The sequence below is a fragment of the Podarcis melisellensis genome, assembly GCF_964234715.1.
Source record: "Podarcis melisellensis genome assembly, chromosome: 12".
In the NCBI taxonomy this organism is placed as follows: Eukaryota; Metazoa; Chordata; class Lepidosauria; order Squamata; family Lacertidae; genus Podarcis; species Podarcis melisellensis.
In genome coordinates, this window is record NC_138544.1 from 25,288,568 (window position 1) to 25,301,525 (window position 12,958).

The following is a 12,958-nucleotide window of genomic DNA, read 5'->3' on the forward strand; positions in this document are numbered from 1 at the left end:
AGACCACGCCTCCCCGGTCCGCTGATTGGCGGGCCGGGTTGCTAACACGCTCGGGGATTCCCTGATCGCGCGGGGGCAGAGGCCAGCCCCCGCGAACGTGATGTGGGAGGGATTTCTGCCCGCAACCCCCTCTCCTCCCAGGTCGGAAATGGCTCTATCCCTTTAAAAATCCCTTGCCCTTCCCTGTGGAACCAACTGCCATCATTAACAGTCATCAACAGTTATAAGGCTGTAGCGACCTCTACTTCAGAGTATCGGAAGAAATGTGTATACACACGAAAGCACATACCTAGAAAGCTTATACTTTATATAAAAAAATGGGAAATATTCTTTTAAAGACTGTCTTAAGACAAAAAGACTTGATTCTCTTAAGGGAGTTCTTTTTGGATCATCTTTTAATAATTTTTTTAAAAAACTTTCATATTGTTATTAATTATGACTATGACAGACCAACACGGCTACCTACCTGAATCTGCAACATATTGATTGTTAATTAGGACATTTGTGTTTCAGTGGTTGGATCACTGTGTATCAGGTGCATAAGCCATCTTTACCTTTTGAGCATCGGAAGGAGAGAGGTTGGTAATTTTATAAATAACTAAATAAATCAATAGCTGTGAAATTATAACACCAAAAAGGGTGGGGGAGATTGAGGAAAAATGCACGGAGAGGTGAGTTTGTCTTCTTAGACAAAAAAAAAACCCCTTTACCTATTACAGTGGTACCTCAGGTTACATACGCTTCTGGTTACAGGCTCCGCTAACCCAGAAATAGTGCTTCAGGTTAAGAACTTTGCTTCAGGATGAGAACAGAAATTGTGCTCTGGCGGCGCGGCAGCAGCAGGAGGCCCCATTAGCTAAAGTGGTGCTTCAGGTTAAGAACAGTTTCAGGTTAAGAACGGACCTCCAGAAGGAATTAAGTACTTAACCCAAGGTACCACTGTATAGACATTCACAGTTCTTTTGACCACATATGCTAAGATTTCTCAGTGAAGGAATGGAACCATTTTCTCTTATTCAAGCCCCTTTTTAAAATCCAGATGTTGAAAATGCTTTTCTGCCACATGCACAAAAAAGAACCTGCCAGGCAAGGAGGTGGCAGGAAAACGAGACATGTCCTCCTGAAAATAATCAAACATGCATGACATTTTGGTTAATCCATATTACCAAAACATGCATGCCTATTTTGGTAATATGAATTAAGGATGGAAGCTGTGATTTGTTGGGCCATCATAGATGTGCATCACTTTGCTTTTCTACTTTTCCTTACTTTCACGGTTGTTTTCAAAAATAGTGATTGAAAATCCCAGAACAAATGAAAATGAAAGCGACAACTGCATTCTTATCCAACTTTGCAGTAGTTGCTGACAAGTGGGGAGAACACTTCTGCACCCATGACTTGCTTGAAGACTTCCTATAGGCGCTGCACTAAATCAAGCAGGTCTTTTCTTTAGATTCTTAAAATAGAATAGCCTAACAAATCAGAGAACTTGCTAGAGTTTAAGTGTTCTTTGGTGTTAAGGTAAGGTAAAGGACCAGTTAAGTCCAGTCAAAGGCGACTATGGGGTTGCAGCGCTCATCTCACTTTCAGGCCGAGGGAGCTGGTGTTTGTCCACAGACAGCTTTCTGGGTCATGTGGCCACCATGACTAAACTGCTTCTGGAAGCCAGAATGCACGGAAAGGCCGTTCACCTTCCCACTGCAGTGGTACCTATTTATCTACTTGCACTGGGGTGCTTTTGAACTGCTAGGTTGGCAGGAGCTGGGACAGAGCAATGGGAGCTCACCTCATCATGGGGATTCGAACTGCTGACCTTCTGATCAGCAAGCCCAAGAGGCTCGTGGTTTAGACCACAGCACCACCCGCGTATTGGAGAGAGGCTATCATATACATTTGCCAATATAGGACACAATAAGAAAACAGAGTATTTTACTCTTTCGGTCTGTTCGCCTTCGGTCCATTTTTCACAGTCTTCCATTTCTGACATAGCTCGGGTTCATTTGAAGAGAAATATGACTTGAGGTGGAGGTTTGGATAATATCTCCTCAGGTTCTGGGGCTAAAATGAAATGATCAGCAATGTTGTAAGAGCCATGTAGTTATACAGAGAACTCTCTATAAAAAATACATCACCTGCAGAAACAAAGAAAATAATATATGAGAGTGCTGCGTTGATAAAAGAGGCTCGTTGCTGCAAACCCTGCCTTTTTGACATCTCGTCCCTTTATATTTATCGATTTCGTGCTGTCTTGCTGCCCAATTTCCCTGAGATTTCCATTTGTTAACAGCAGAAACTGTATCACTTCCCTCCGAGTTTCTGCAGTATTTTTCTTAGTTTCATTTGGTTAGGCCGGCGTGAGCAGATTATCATGTGGATTTGTCACAATTTATGGCTACAGGATTTTATGGGCTTTGTTCAACAGAGCCTATGGCAGGGACAGGTTGCAGAAGCAAATCTGTTTTCTTTGTCAAATGTTCCTCACCTGAAAGGCTTGGTCTGCTCAGGGTCCCCAGGGGGTTCATGCCTCTAGCTTTCCTTTCACTTAATCTGACACTGCATTGGTTCATTCAGTGATTGGCAGCTCTGTCACTTTGCCATACATATTTGATTTTCCTTCACAATTCCTTCTCATTATTTGAGGTTTTGTTTTGTTTTTGTTTTTAAAAATATTTAAATCAGACCTATATGACAAACATTTAGTACTGAAGGAATTTTGCACATCCCTTCCTGCTTTGATGCTGATAGAATAAGGAAACATGAGGAAAAAACAATTGCATGTATAAGTGATTGGATATCACGTTGTTGTTGTTTACAGACCTATGCCCACAGGTCTCAGGATGGTTCACAATATAAAATCACAAAAGAAAAACACAAAATACATAATAAAAACAAAAACAAGAATAACCCAATAATTTGCCCCTCCCCAACACATTTTAAACAGGCATCGGATGTCATTATTATTATTATTATTATTATTATTATTATTATTATTATTATTATTATACCACCCTATACCTGGGGGTCTCAGGTTGGTTCACAGAATAAAATCAAGATATAAAACCACAAAATACCCAATAAATATAAAAACAGCAACCCAATATCCCCCCCCACAAAAAACACACACATTTTAAAAGGGCATAGGATGTAAATCGGATCAACCAAAGGCCTGGTTAAAAAAGGAGCATTTTTGCCTGGTGCCTAAAGGTGTATAATGAAGGCACCAGGCAAAGTTCCCTGGGGAGAGCATTCCACAGATGGGGAGCCACTGCAGAAAAGGCCCTTTCTCATGTTGCCACCCTCCAGACCTCTTGAGGAGGAGGCACACGAAGGAGAGCGTCAGAAGATGATCTCAGGGTCTGGGTAGGTTCATATGGAAAGAGACAGTGCTTGAGGCAACACGGTCCTGAGCCATTTAAGGCTCTATAGGTCAGGTATCCCAAACCTTCGGCCCTTCAGATGTTTTGGGACTACAATTCCCATCATCCCTGACCACTGGTCCTGTTAGCTAGGGATCATGGGAGTTGTAGTCCCAAAGCATCTGGAGGGCAGAGTTTGCCTGTGTCTGCTATAGGTCAAAACCAGCACTTTGAATTGGGACCGGAAACTAATTGGTAGACCAGGATCTGGGTAACATGCTCAAACCGTCTTGCTCCAGTGATCAATCTGGGTGCTGAATTCTGCACCAGCTGAAGTTTCCAAACCATCTTCAAAGGCAGCCCTAGCAATACCTCCTCACCGCATTGCACCCTGCCAACCACTGCTGCCCTCATTACTCTCCACTTCCTTCCTGTATCTCTGCTAAATGTCTGCTTTAGTCAATGGGTGGGAGGGAGAAAAGGATGGCGTGACCATCAGCTAAAATGGAAGTGGTGTTATGGCTAGGGAGCATGAAGGTGTAGCAGTGAGGAGCTAAAATTGGGCCCTCAACAGCTGCCCATCCGTGCTGGTCAGCGCAACAAACACTGCTCAATTGCTTTCTTTTCATGTTAAAGATGAAAATATTCCTGTCTTCATTTCGGTGGAAGGAGACCAAAAATCTCTCTCTCTCTCTCTCTGTACAGGCACAGATTGGAAAAAAGAAGAATTTCCACATCTTAGAAACATGCATTGACTTCATCTCATCAATGTAGACCCATCTCAGTTCCCAAAACATAAAACTAAGCAAGATTATTTAGTGTTCATTTTGTCCAATCCCTGAGCCTAAGCCAACGGCTAGTCGATGTTGACAGCCATTGTGTGTCATTCAAGTGTGGTGATCTGGGTTCCTTCATTTTTCCTCCAGACACATGCTGCTAAATTAACTGCCACTTGCTATATCTGGAAGAGCAGACATTAGCCATTGCTGTGACCACTGAACTCTTTTCAGACCGCTGGGGAAAACCTTGCCCCTTTCTGCTTCCCTCCGCTGCCAGAGTATTTACAAGGAGGCAGAAGGAAATACAACAGGAGCCACGGTGACAAAAATAAGGCATTAAATATCCTTTTCCTGTTTGGGTAACGTTGACAAGCAAGATTTTGCAGATAACACAGTCCTGGCAAGCAGGAATGACGGGTACACAAGCTTCCTGAAAAGTAGCTGTAACCTTTAAGCACAATTTCCAGAGGGGTTGCTGCGTTAAGTCTGCTGCAGCAAAAACAACAAAACATCACCTGGGACCTGAAGGCCTGGCACGTTTATCGTGGCATAAACTTTTGTAGACTTTAGTCCATGGAAGCTTATGCCATAATAAATTTGTTAGGCTTTTAAAGAGCCACAAAATGCTCATTTGTTGTTGTTGTGGTGGTGGTGGTTGTTTTTAACACACAATTTCTTCTGGAGCTGTAATGAATTTATTCATACAGCTTTTTGCTTTTGCTGAAGGGAACTTCATGACGTCACATGAGGGGATGGTGAACATCATCAATACTTAATGTTACACGTCTTCAAAATGCTTTCTGTGCTCTGTCTGCTTCAGGCTTCTCCAACCTGGTGCCCTCCAGATGTCTTGAACCACCTTAGGGATAAAGGAGAAAACTGATTCAGTTCGCATTTAAAGCTGATCCTATCAAATGCACACTTAATTTTAAACAGCATGAGATCCAAAACAAAACATGCACTTATCTGAATTTTGTAATGCAGCTCTCCAACCAAACAATGCATTTCTTAGGGGAAAGTGTGCGTTAAAATTAATATTTTTGTGAAAGTAACATACATATGCTGTATTTTAACAATGATTGCATTGTGATTATCATTATTATTAGGATAATTTGCATGGAAATGCTGATGGATTTTCACGAGGACGTTTCCCCACAAGCTGATGTAGAAATATGGAATGGTAAGATTGGAAAAATCATAAATAAGAGAGTAACTGACATTGACATCCCCCCATCTCTATCTGGAGCTGAAGGAACCTGGAAATCCCATAATATCTGGAGGGCCCTGGGTTCCCTGTACTTGTTGGTGTGTCAAGTGGCTGCAAAGTTAAGCAAAGTCACTTGGAAGCAAGCCCCAGTTGAACTCTCAAGTGGAAACTTCTGAGCAAGCATATTTCAAGTTAGCTCTACAAGAGCCTAAATCTGGGCCTAACCAGATGAGATGCTGACTGCATGGATGCGTTTCCCTTAATGGGGCAAATGGTAGCATTGCTAGGTGTGAGATTTCAATCAGGAAAAGGGCACTGGAGGAGAGGATTATCGCCTCCCCATCTCTGAACACAGTTCTGGTCCCGCATTCACAGCTGCTAGTTGTTAAGATATAAAGAGACAGGAGGCAATCCAGTTATGGATTTCTGTCATCTTGTCTAGTTTGGCCTCAGGCCAGCATACTTTCTTGAAAGCGCTGTGAAACCCAGGTCCAAGTGGCTTGGCTGCAACCTTATATGCTGGCAATGGATCTCGCACCTATTCTAAACTTGGGTCTTCCTAATGAGCCCGGGTCATTAGTAGCCATTCCAGAGATTATGTGCTACTGAAATAGTGCATGTCTAAGAAGCATCTAGTTGTTAGATGCTCTACCCATGCATTAAGCACATTTTGAAAACGAGCGTATTGCTGTCTGCATTCCAAAAGCATTTTACAGTATTCTGCTTTCCTAATGTTACCTTACCTGATTATTTCTGCATTTTATGTGATCTTTCACATATAGCAACTTTTGGAAAACCAGCAGAAGTTTAGCCCTCATTTCCATGTTATTTGCTTCCAGAAAAAAGAGGCTTGCAACCCTGCTAACCCTGTAAATTGCAGAAGTTTTGCATTGCAATTTCAACATTAGGAACTTTGGGGCAGTACTCCAGCATGCGATTCTTTCCTGCCATTTAAAATTTAGCAGGACATAGTGGTATAGCAATCAGAAAGCTACAATTCCATAACTCAAAAGATAATGTGGTGTAAAAGGAATGTTAGAATCTGGGATAGAAGTGCTAGTGATATAATCAGGGAAACTAACACATCCATGTGTGGATGCAGCCACAGCAAAAGAACACAAGAGTGGATTAAGAATAAATATATTCAATAATAGGGATGGGATTCGGCTGAGTTTTACTCAGAGCAAACTTGTTGATATTAATGAACATAACTTATGTCTGAGTGCAACTTAGGCCCTGTCAGCACTATTCAGTGAAAACAGGATCATACCACTGTAACCAGTTGTAAAGGTAAAGGGACCCCTGACCATTAGGTCCAGTCGTGGCCGACTCTGGGGTTGCGGCGCTCATCTCGCTTTATTGGCCAGGGAGCCGGCGTACAGCTTCCGGGTCATGTGGCCAGCATGACTAAGCCGCTTCTGGCGAACCAGAGCAGCGCACGGAAACGCTGTTTACCTTCCCGCCGGAGTGGTACCTATTTATCTACTTGCACTTTGACATGCTTTTGAACTGCTAGGTTGGCAGGAGTAGGGACCGAGCAATGGGAGCTCACCCTGTCAGGGGGATTCGAACCACCGACCTTCTGATCGGCAAGTCCTAGGCTCTGTGGTTTAACCCACAGCGCCACCCGCATCCCGTAACCAGTTGTAGCTTCCCCTAAAGAAGTTTGGGAAGTGAAGTTGGTTAAGGGCACTGAGAGTTATTAGGCAACCCCAAAGTTATTATTCCAGAGTGGTTTATCAACCAATCCCTCTTCCTGGAGAACTCTGGGAATTGTAGCTCTGAGAGGAGTCTTCTAATGACATTCAGCACCCTCAACAAATTACTCTTCTTGGGATTCTTTGGGGGAAGTCATGAAGGTTTAAAGTGTTATGATACTGCTTTAAATGTATAATGCAGTTGTGTCTTCAGTTCAATACCACCCAAACTGAATTTCAGCTGAAAACACAATCCAGCCAAACCGAAACTTTACAGTGGGGGAGTTAAACATTTGCTCAACTCCTTGCCATTGAAGCAAACTGGATGTTTCTGAGTTACTCAGACATGCTTCAGTTTTAATAGCAAACATTTACCCCCTTGGCCAAAGGGAAGTGTGCCTTTGCCACAGGACTGTCATATTGTACCAGCTAATATTGCAAGTTGGTGAGCTACAGCTTGCTAGAGCATTAGCCTCAACCAACCCTAGGGCATTTACCATCTGTTCCCTGGAGGAGATGACAGTTTTATAATCTGCATTACCGGAAATTGAAAATGATATTAGAATACAAAATGATATATCTAGGGTACTCAAAAGTGCCTTTTTGGGGGGTGGAGGGGAGGGAGAGGGGAGGGACAATTAAACCTTTGTTTCCATAAGCATAGATCTATGCATCCAATAAAGAGCAGCAATCATGAGGCATTTTGTTTACTGACACATCTGAGCTTTCAAGATAAAGTGTTTCCAGCAATAAATCTCAAATCTGTGTCCATCCTTTTTTGCTCATAGTATTTCTGCCAAAGCGCGCAAAAGCAGGTCAGAGGAGACTCTAGTCTAGTTGATGGAACCCAAAACGCAACTCTCCACTTAAGCCTCTGTCCATAGGCAAGTCACTGGTGGCTGCGTATATATAATCAACTCTCCAGAGTCACATGAGAGCTTCCCACTTCACCCCTGCAGTGACACTAGCTCCAATTCTGCTTTAGCTCAATAATGGGAATAAAGATGGACGTTGCTTTGGGAGTGAGTGGGGGGAGGGGATAGTTGTGCTCTTTCTCTGTGTGTATACAGCTTTAAGACTGTTGACTCTATAAAAAGGATGGGGAACCCAATGGCCTTCTGGAAGTAGTTGGACTCCAACTCCCATCAGCCCCTTTCTGCAAGGCCAGGGATGATGGGATTTGTATCCTGACAACATCTAGAAGGCCACAGATTCTCCACTTGTCTCCTGTGAAAGAAAGAAGACAGATGATGTGCATATTAACAGGGAGGGAGGGAGCACTATGCAAGAAAAAAAATGGAATTTATATATAATCCATTTTATATACAACCTTACCCATCCCTGACCTTTTGTATGTAACATTATAAAGTGGGGAAATAGTCAAAGCTGGGACTAATCAGAGTTGTAGTCCATAGCATCTGCAAGGCCCTGGATTCCCTATTCCTGCTTCAAGCTCTAAGGAACACCAGGAGGACCAAAGGTTCCCCTTCCCTGTGTTGGAATATCAACAATTTCACATCTGAATCCTTTAAGAGCTCTTAAAGACATGCTACCCAGAGTCAGCAACTTTTTAATTTTAAATAGCCGGCAGCTTATCTTAGGGAGGAATCCTCGAAGCTCCAAGTGAGAAGAGATATTCTGGCCTTGTTCCTGGTCCCACAGGAGGGCCACCAACCTAGATGGCTTTGAAAGAGGTTTAAACAAATTCATGGAGGAGAGGGCTCCGCTCAGTCTCCACAGCAACGCTTCTGAATGCCAGTTGCTGGAAAACATAGGAGGAGAGAGGGCTCTTGTGCGCGAATCCTTCTTGTGGGTTTTCCACAGAAATCAGGTTGGCCACTGTGAGAACAGGATGCTAGACTAGAAAGGCCATTGGTCTGATCCTGCAGGCTCTTCTTATGTTCTTAATGCTGTTTCGCCTTAAAGGTAAAGGGGGACCCCTGACCATTAGGTCCAGGTGCGGATGACTCTGGGGTTGCGGCGCTCATCTCGCTTTATTGGCTGAGGGAGCCGGCGTACAGCTTCCGGGTCATGTGGCCAGCATGACTAAGCTGCTTCTGGCGAACCAGAGCAGCGCACGGAAACGCCGTTTACCTTCCCGCCGGAGTGGTACCTATTTATCCACTTGCACTTTAATGTGCTTTCAAACTGCTAGGTTGGCAGGAACAGGGACCGAGCAATGGGAGCTCACCCTGTCAGGGGGATTCGAACCACCGACCTTCTGATCGGCAAGTCCTAGGCTCTGTGGTTTAACCCACAGCGCCACCCGTGTCCCTTGTTTTGCCTTAGGGATGTGATAAACATCACATTTCAGCACTCAGATTTTGTTCATATCAAAACATGGATTTTGAGATGGTGGATATTCACTCACAGGTCTGATACTTAAGTATTTGTATGTGGTTTGGTTTTGTTTTCCTCAAATTCTGATATTTGGGGACTTAGAATTGTTCAAAGGGTGTTCCTTTCAGCTGCATGCTGTGTTGAGGAGGTTTCAAGCTTTCCGAGAGAAGGGTATGATTTAAGTCGATGATGACAGTTATTTAGATTTACAGTGTCTGAAAGCTGATAAAGAGAACAGGAAAATAAACAGATTGCCAGTGGTATTAACTAGACATGCCAAAGGTTATAGGCACGTATTAGATGACATTGAGGAGTGGAATAATAAAATTTCCCCCACCTGGAGAACAAAACTTCAATAACTCATAGTCAATAATATCCAATGAGACTGTGCAAGACCTAATAACTTATGAATCTCACCCTTAGCAGCTGTGATAAATTCGTTACTTCATTCCCCAATGCCACATACTCCATAGGCGGCTAAACACTTCAGCACTTCAGACCACATCCTTTCTGATTTCAGGATTTTCCCAACAGAGGAGGCATTAAAAAACCCGAAGCCTTGGATAAAAGGGAGAACTCTGGGACCTATAGAGCTTTTCTATTTTTTAAATCTAGCTGCCTGTGGTTGAAAACCTGCAAGACAATGTAGCCTTTTATATCATGCTGTTTCTGGAATCCTCGTTGAGTGGCTTTAGACAGGCTCCTACAGTTTGGAAAGACCCCTGCCTCCTTCGCAGTGCGTGCCTCTTCCTCCCTTAAGCATGCTCTCCGGACAAGCAAAAGCTCTTTTAAAAAACATCTCTCTCCCCCAAATGGACCTTGCTGGTAATTATGCTGTGCGGCCCTGCTTCCTCCACCCTTCTGTTTAAAGTGCTTCATTAAAGTTCTGTACATGTTTTGTAAATCTAGTGTACCTCCAAAGCTGACTCGCAGCCAAAAACACCCGCAAAACATCCTCTCTATATACAAAGCAAGACCAACCTGGAATAATTTGTTGCTTGTTATTTCTGAGACATGTTTACATCTTCCTCGGGTTTTTTTTTCATTGCCTGTTTTGGAAGATGCCTTTAGAAGATCCCTCACATATTTATGCCTGCAGAAAATAAAATAAAACCTGTTTAATATAATTGTGACCTGTTTGGGCTTAAAGTAAACATTAGTGTTTGATGAAAAGCTCAGGCCTTCTCTCCCCTGGTAGCTGTTTGCAAAGGTCTGCTCTGGAGCAGCCTTCAAATGTAGAAAGTGGTGTTATTTCAACAAAGCCAGAACCCTCCTCCACCACCTCTTCTTTTTTTTTTTTTTTGCTTGTAAATATTAGTACATCTTGCAAGCAGGGCTAAGGGCTGCCAGGCATCCTGTCATTTAAACAGAGTTAGGACTGATTGACGCCAAGTTTCTGTCAAAGATCTGAAAGGCAGTGCATTAACTCAGGAGCATGGAGTAGACATGCCTCCCTTTTTGAAAAAATAAAAATTCAGATCTACTCCCCCCACTTTTTTTTTATAAAAAAAGTCAACAAATTCCAGGGGAGCTGGTTTCTGTCACAGTCCAAAATAATTAGCAATGAAAGAAACATTTTATTTAATGTTTTAAGAAGTCAGGATTTGGGAACAGGGTAAAAAACCCCAGATCTCCTGTTGACATCATGTAAAACAGGGAGGTGACAGAACACGGAGAGATGGGTGGCCGAAAAAAGCCACAGAAAAATACACACGTCCAAACTTCTGAACTGAGGACAACTGTGATAGTTCAGAAAGGGCGCAGTCATTGACCGTGAGGATTAGGTGTGCTTATACAGTTACATCCGAGCTCCACGGTCTCTGCGCAAAGGACTTCATGCTATTTTGTTTATTTACATGTATTTATTTGCACATATTTTCCTAAAGATGATCAGCGCGGTTTTCATGTCTCTCCACAAGACTTTCTGTTGGGTCTTGTCCAGAACATTCTATTTGTTCATGCATATTGATGGGGGCAGTGTGGATGTAGTAGTAGTAGTAGTTGTTAATTGCCCAACCTTCACCAGTAGGTCTCCGGGTGTATTAACATAGTTTAAAATTCTGAATTAAAAACAGTGAAAATATATAACACGGACAATAATAGTGCAGGTCCTGAAAACACACATCTCAGATGCTAAGGGACAGGGTAAAGAGCTGCTTCTCCAATGGTTGTATAGTGAAAAATCCAGGCACACTTCTGTGGGGAGAGAAATCCACCACTTAGGGGCTGCCACAGAGAATGCCCTGTCTGAGGCCTCTGCCACCACCCTAAACTTCTGAGGGAAGTGGAAGAGGGCCCTTGGGAATTATACATCACCAACCAAAGTGGAACAACTCAAGTCACCACTAGGGCTGGATCTACACCGATCTTATAGAACATTATATTTAATAACTTTTTAAATGCAATTTCCCATTGCCAGCGGCTCATGGTGTCACATTTCAATAACACATTGTTAATGTTATAAGCGGCGGGTGTAGGAATGTTGAAGGAATCTGGTTCACTCTGCATTGGGGAGAGAACATACCAGTTTCAGCCCCTTCAGACCTATGTGTAGATTGGACCATAGAAAGGGGGATTGTAATCTACTAATCAATAGATGCATGGGTCCCACAAGTCCACTCACCTTCAAAGGTGGGTGGTGTTGCAGCAGCCAGGCCACAGCCAGGCCAGTTGCTGGCTGGCCAGAAGGGGACTGTCTGCCAGTGATTTGGCCAATGTCAGCAGCTAATGTGTGGGTGTTCCCCAGGGAGCAGGCCCAACTGGCCCATGAGTGCTGCTTGGGCCTGCTCCTGGGGGAATAAATTGCAGCCCACTTTGCCTCTCCTCGGCTACCTCTTCATTCATACACCAGCACATTCCATTTTCTCAGTGTTTCCCTTTTTTCTGCATTATGTTTGAGCTTTCACACAACTTCTGAAAAACTAAGGGAAGGAAGCACATGCTTAGCCTTCATTTCCGTGTTATTTGATTTCAGAAAAAAATCCATTTGTAGCCCGCTTGACCTGGAAAATCACATAGGATAAAAGTCACAAAGTCTGGGACACTGGGGCAGAATACCTGTAGACATGTCCTTCCTGCTGTTTTTATGGGGGACGGACAGAAGCATGCATGTGCAGAAAGGGTTGCAGGAGTGGTGATGTTGTCCAATGATGTTTGCTATTGTGTAACACCATGCACACTGGCGTGAATGAAATTTTGTGCGACGTGCCTGTCTGCTGGCCAGGAAGCCACAGCTCCATAACACAACAGGTCCTGCAGTGTGAAAGAAGCATTAGAAAATGGGACAGGTGCTAGCATTATGATCAGGAAAAATAATACCATAACCCCCACCACACATTTGAATGCACCCTAACTGAATGCAATTTTATCTGCTGGTTCTGTTCCATACAAAATAGCCTGCACAGTGGCTAAAAGTATGAGATGTGAATTAAAAGAAGAAGCAACCAGGACTTTGCCCTATTCCCAGCCTGATTTCCCTGACATATATCCATTTACTGTTGACAAGCACATTAGTCCCCTCCCCATAGATGCTTTGTGCATGCCTGACCATTGGCCATATGGCAGCTTTGTCCTGTGGGT

General features: G+C 43.4%; 1 long non-coding RNA gene across 1 annotated transcript; it reads left to right on the forward strand.

Annotated features, from left to right (window-relative positions):
* The first annotated feature begins 504 nt into the window (after nt 1–504).
* Nucleotides 505–10,467, forward strand: LOC309353882. Its single transcript, XR_014162111.1, has 3 exons — nt 505–578; nt 5,242–5,315; nt 9,900–10,467. It is a non-coding gene; the product is annotated as an uncharacterized lncRNA (long non-coding RNA).
* The last annotated feature ends 2,491 nt before the right edge of the window (nt 10,468–12,958 follow it).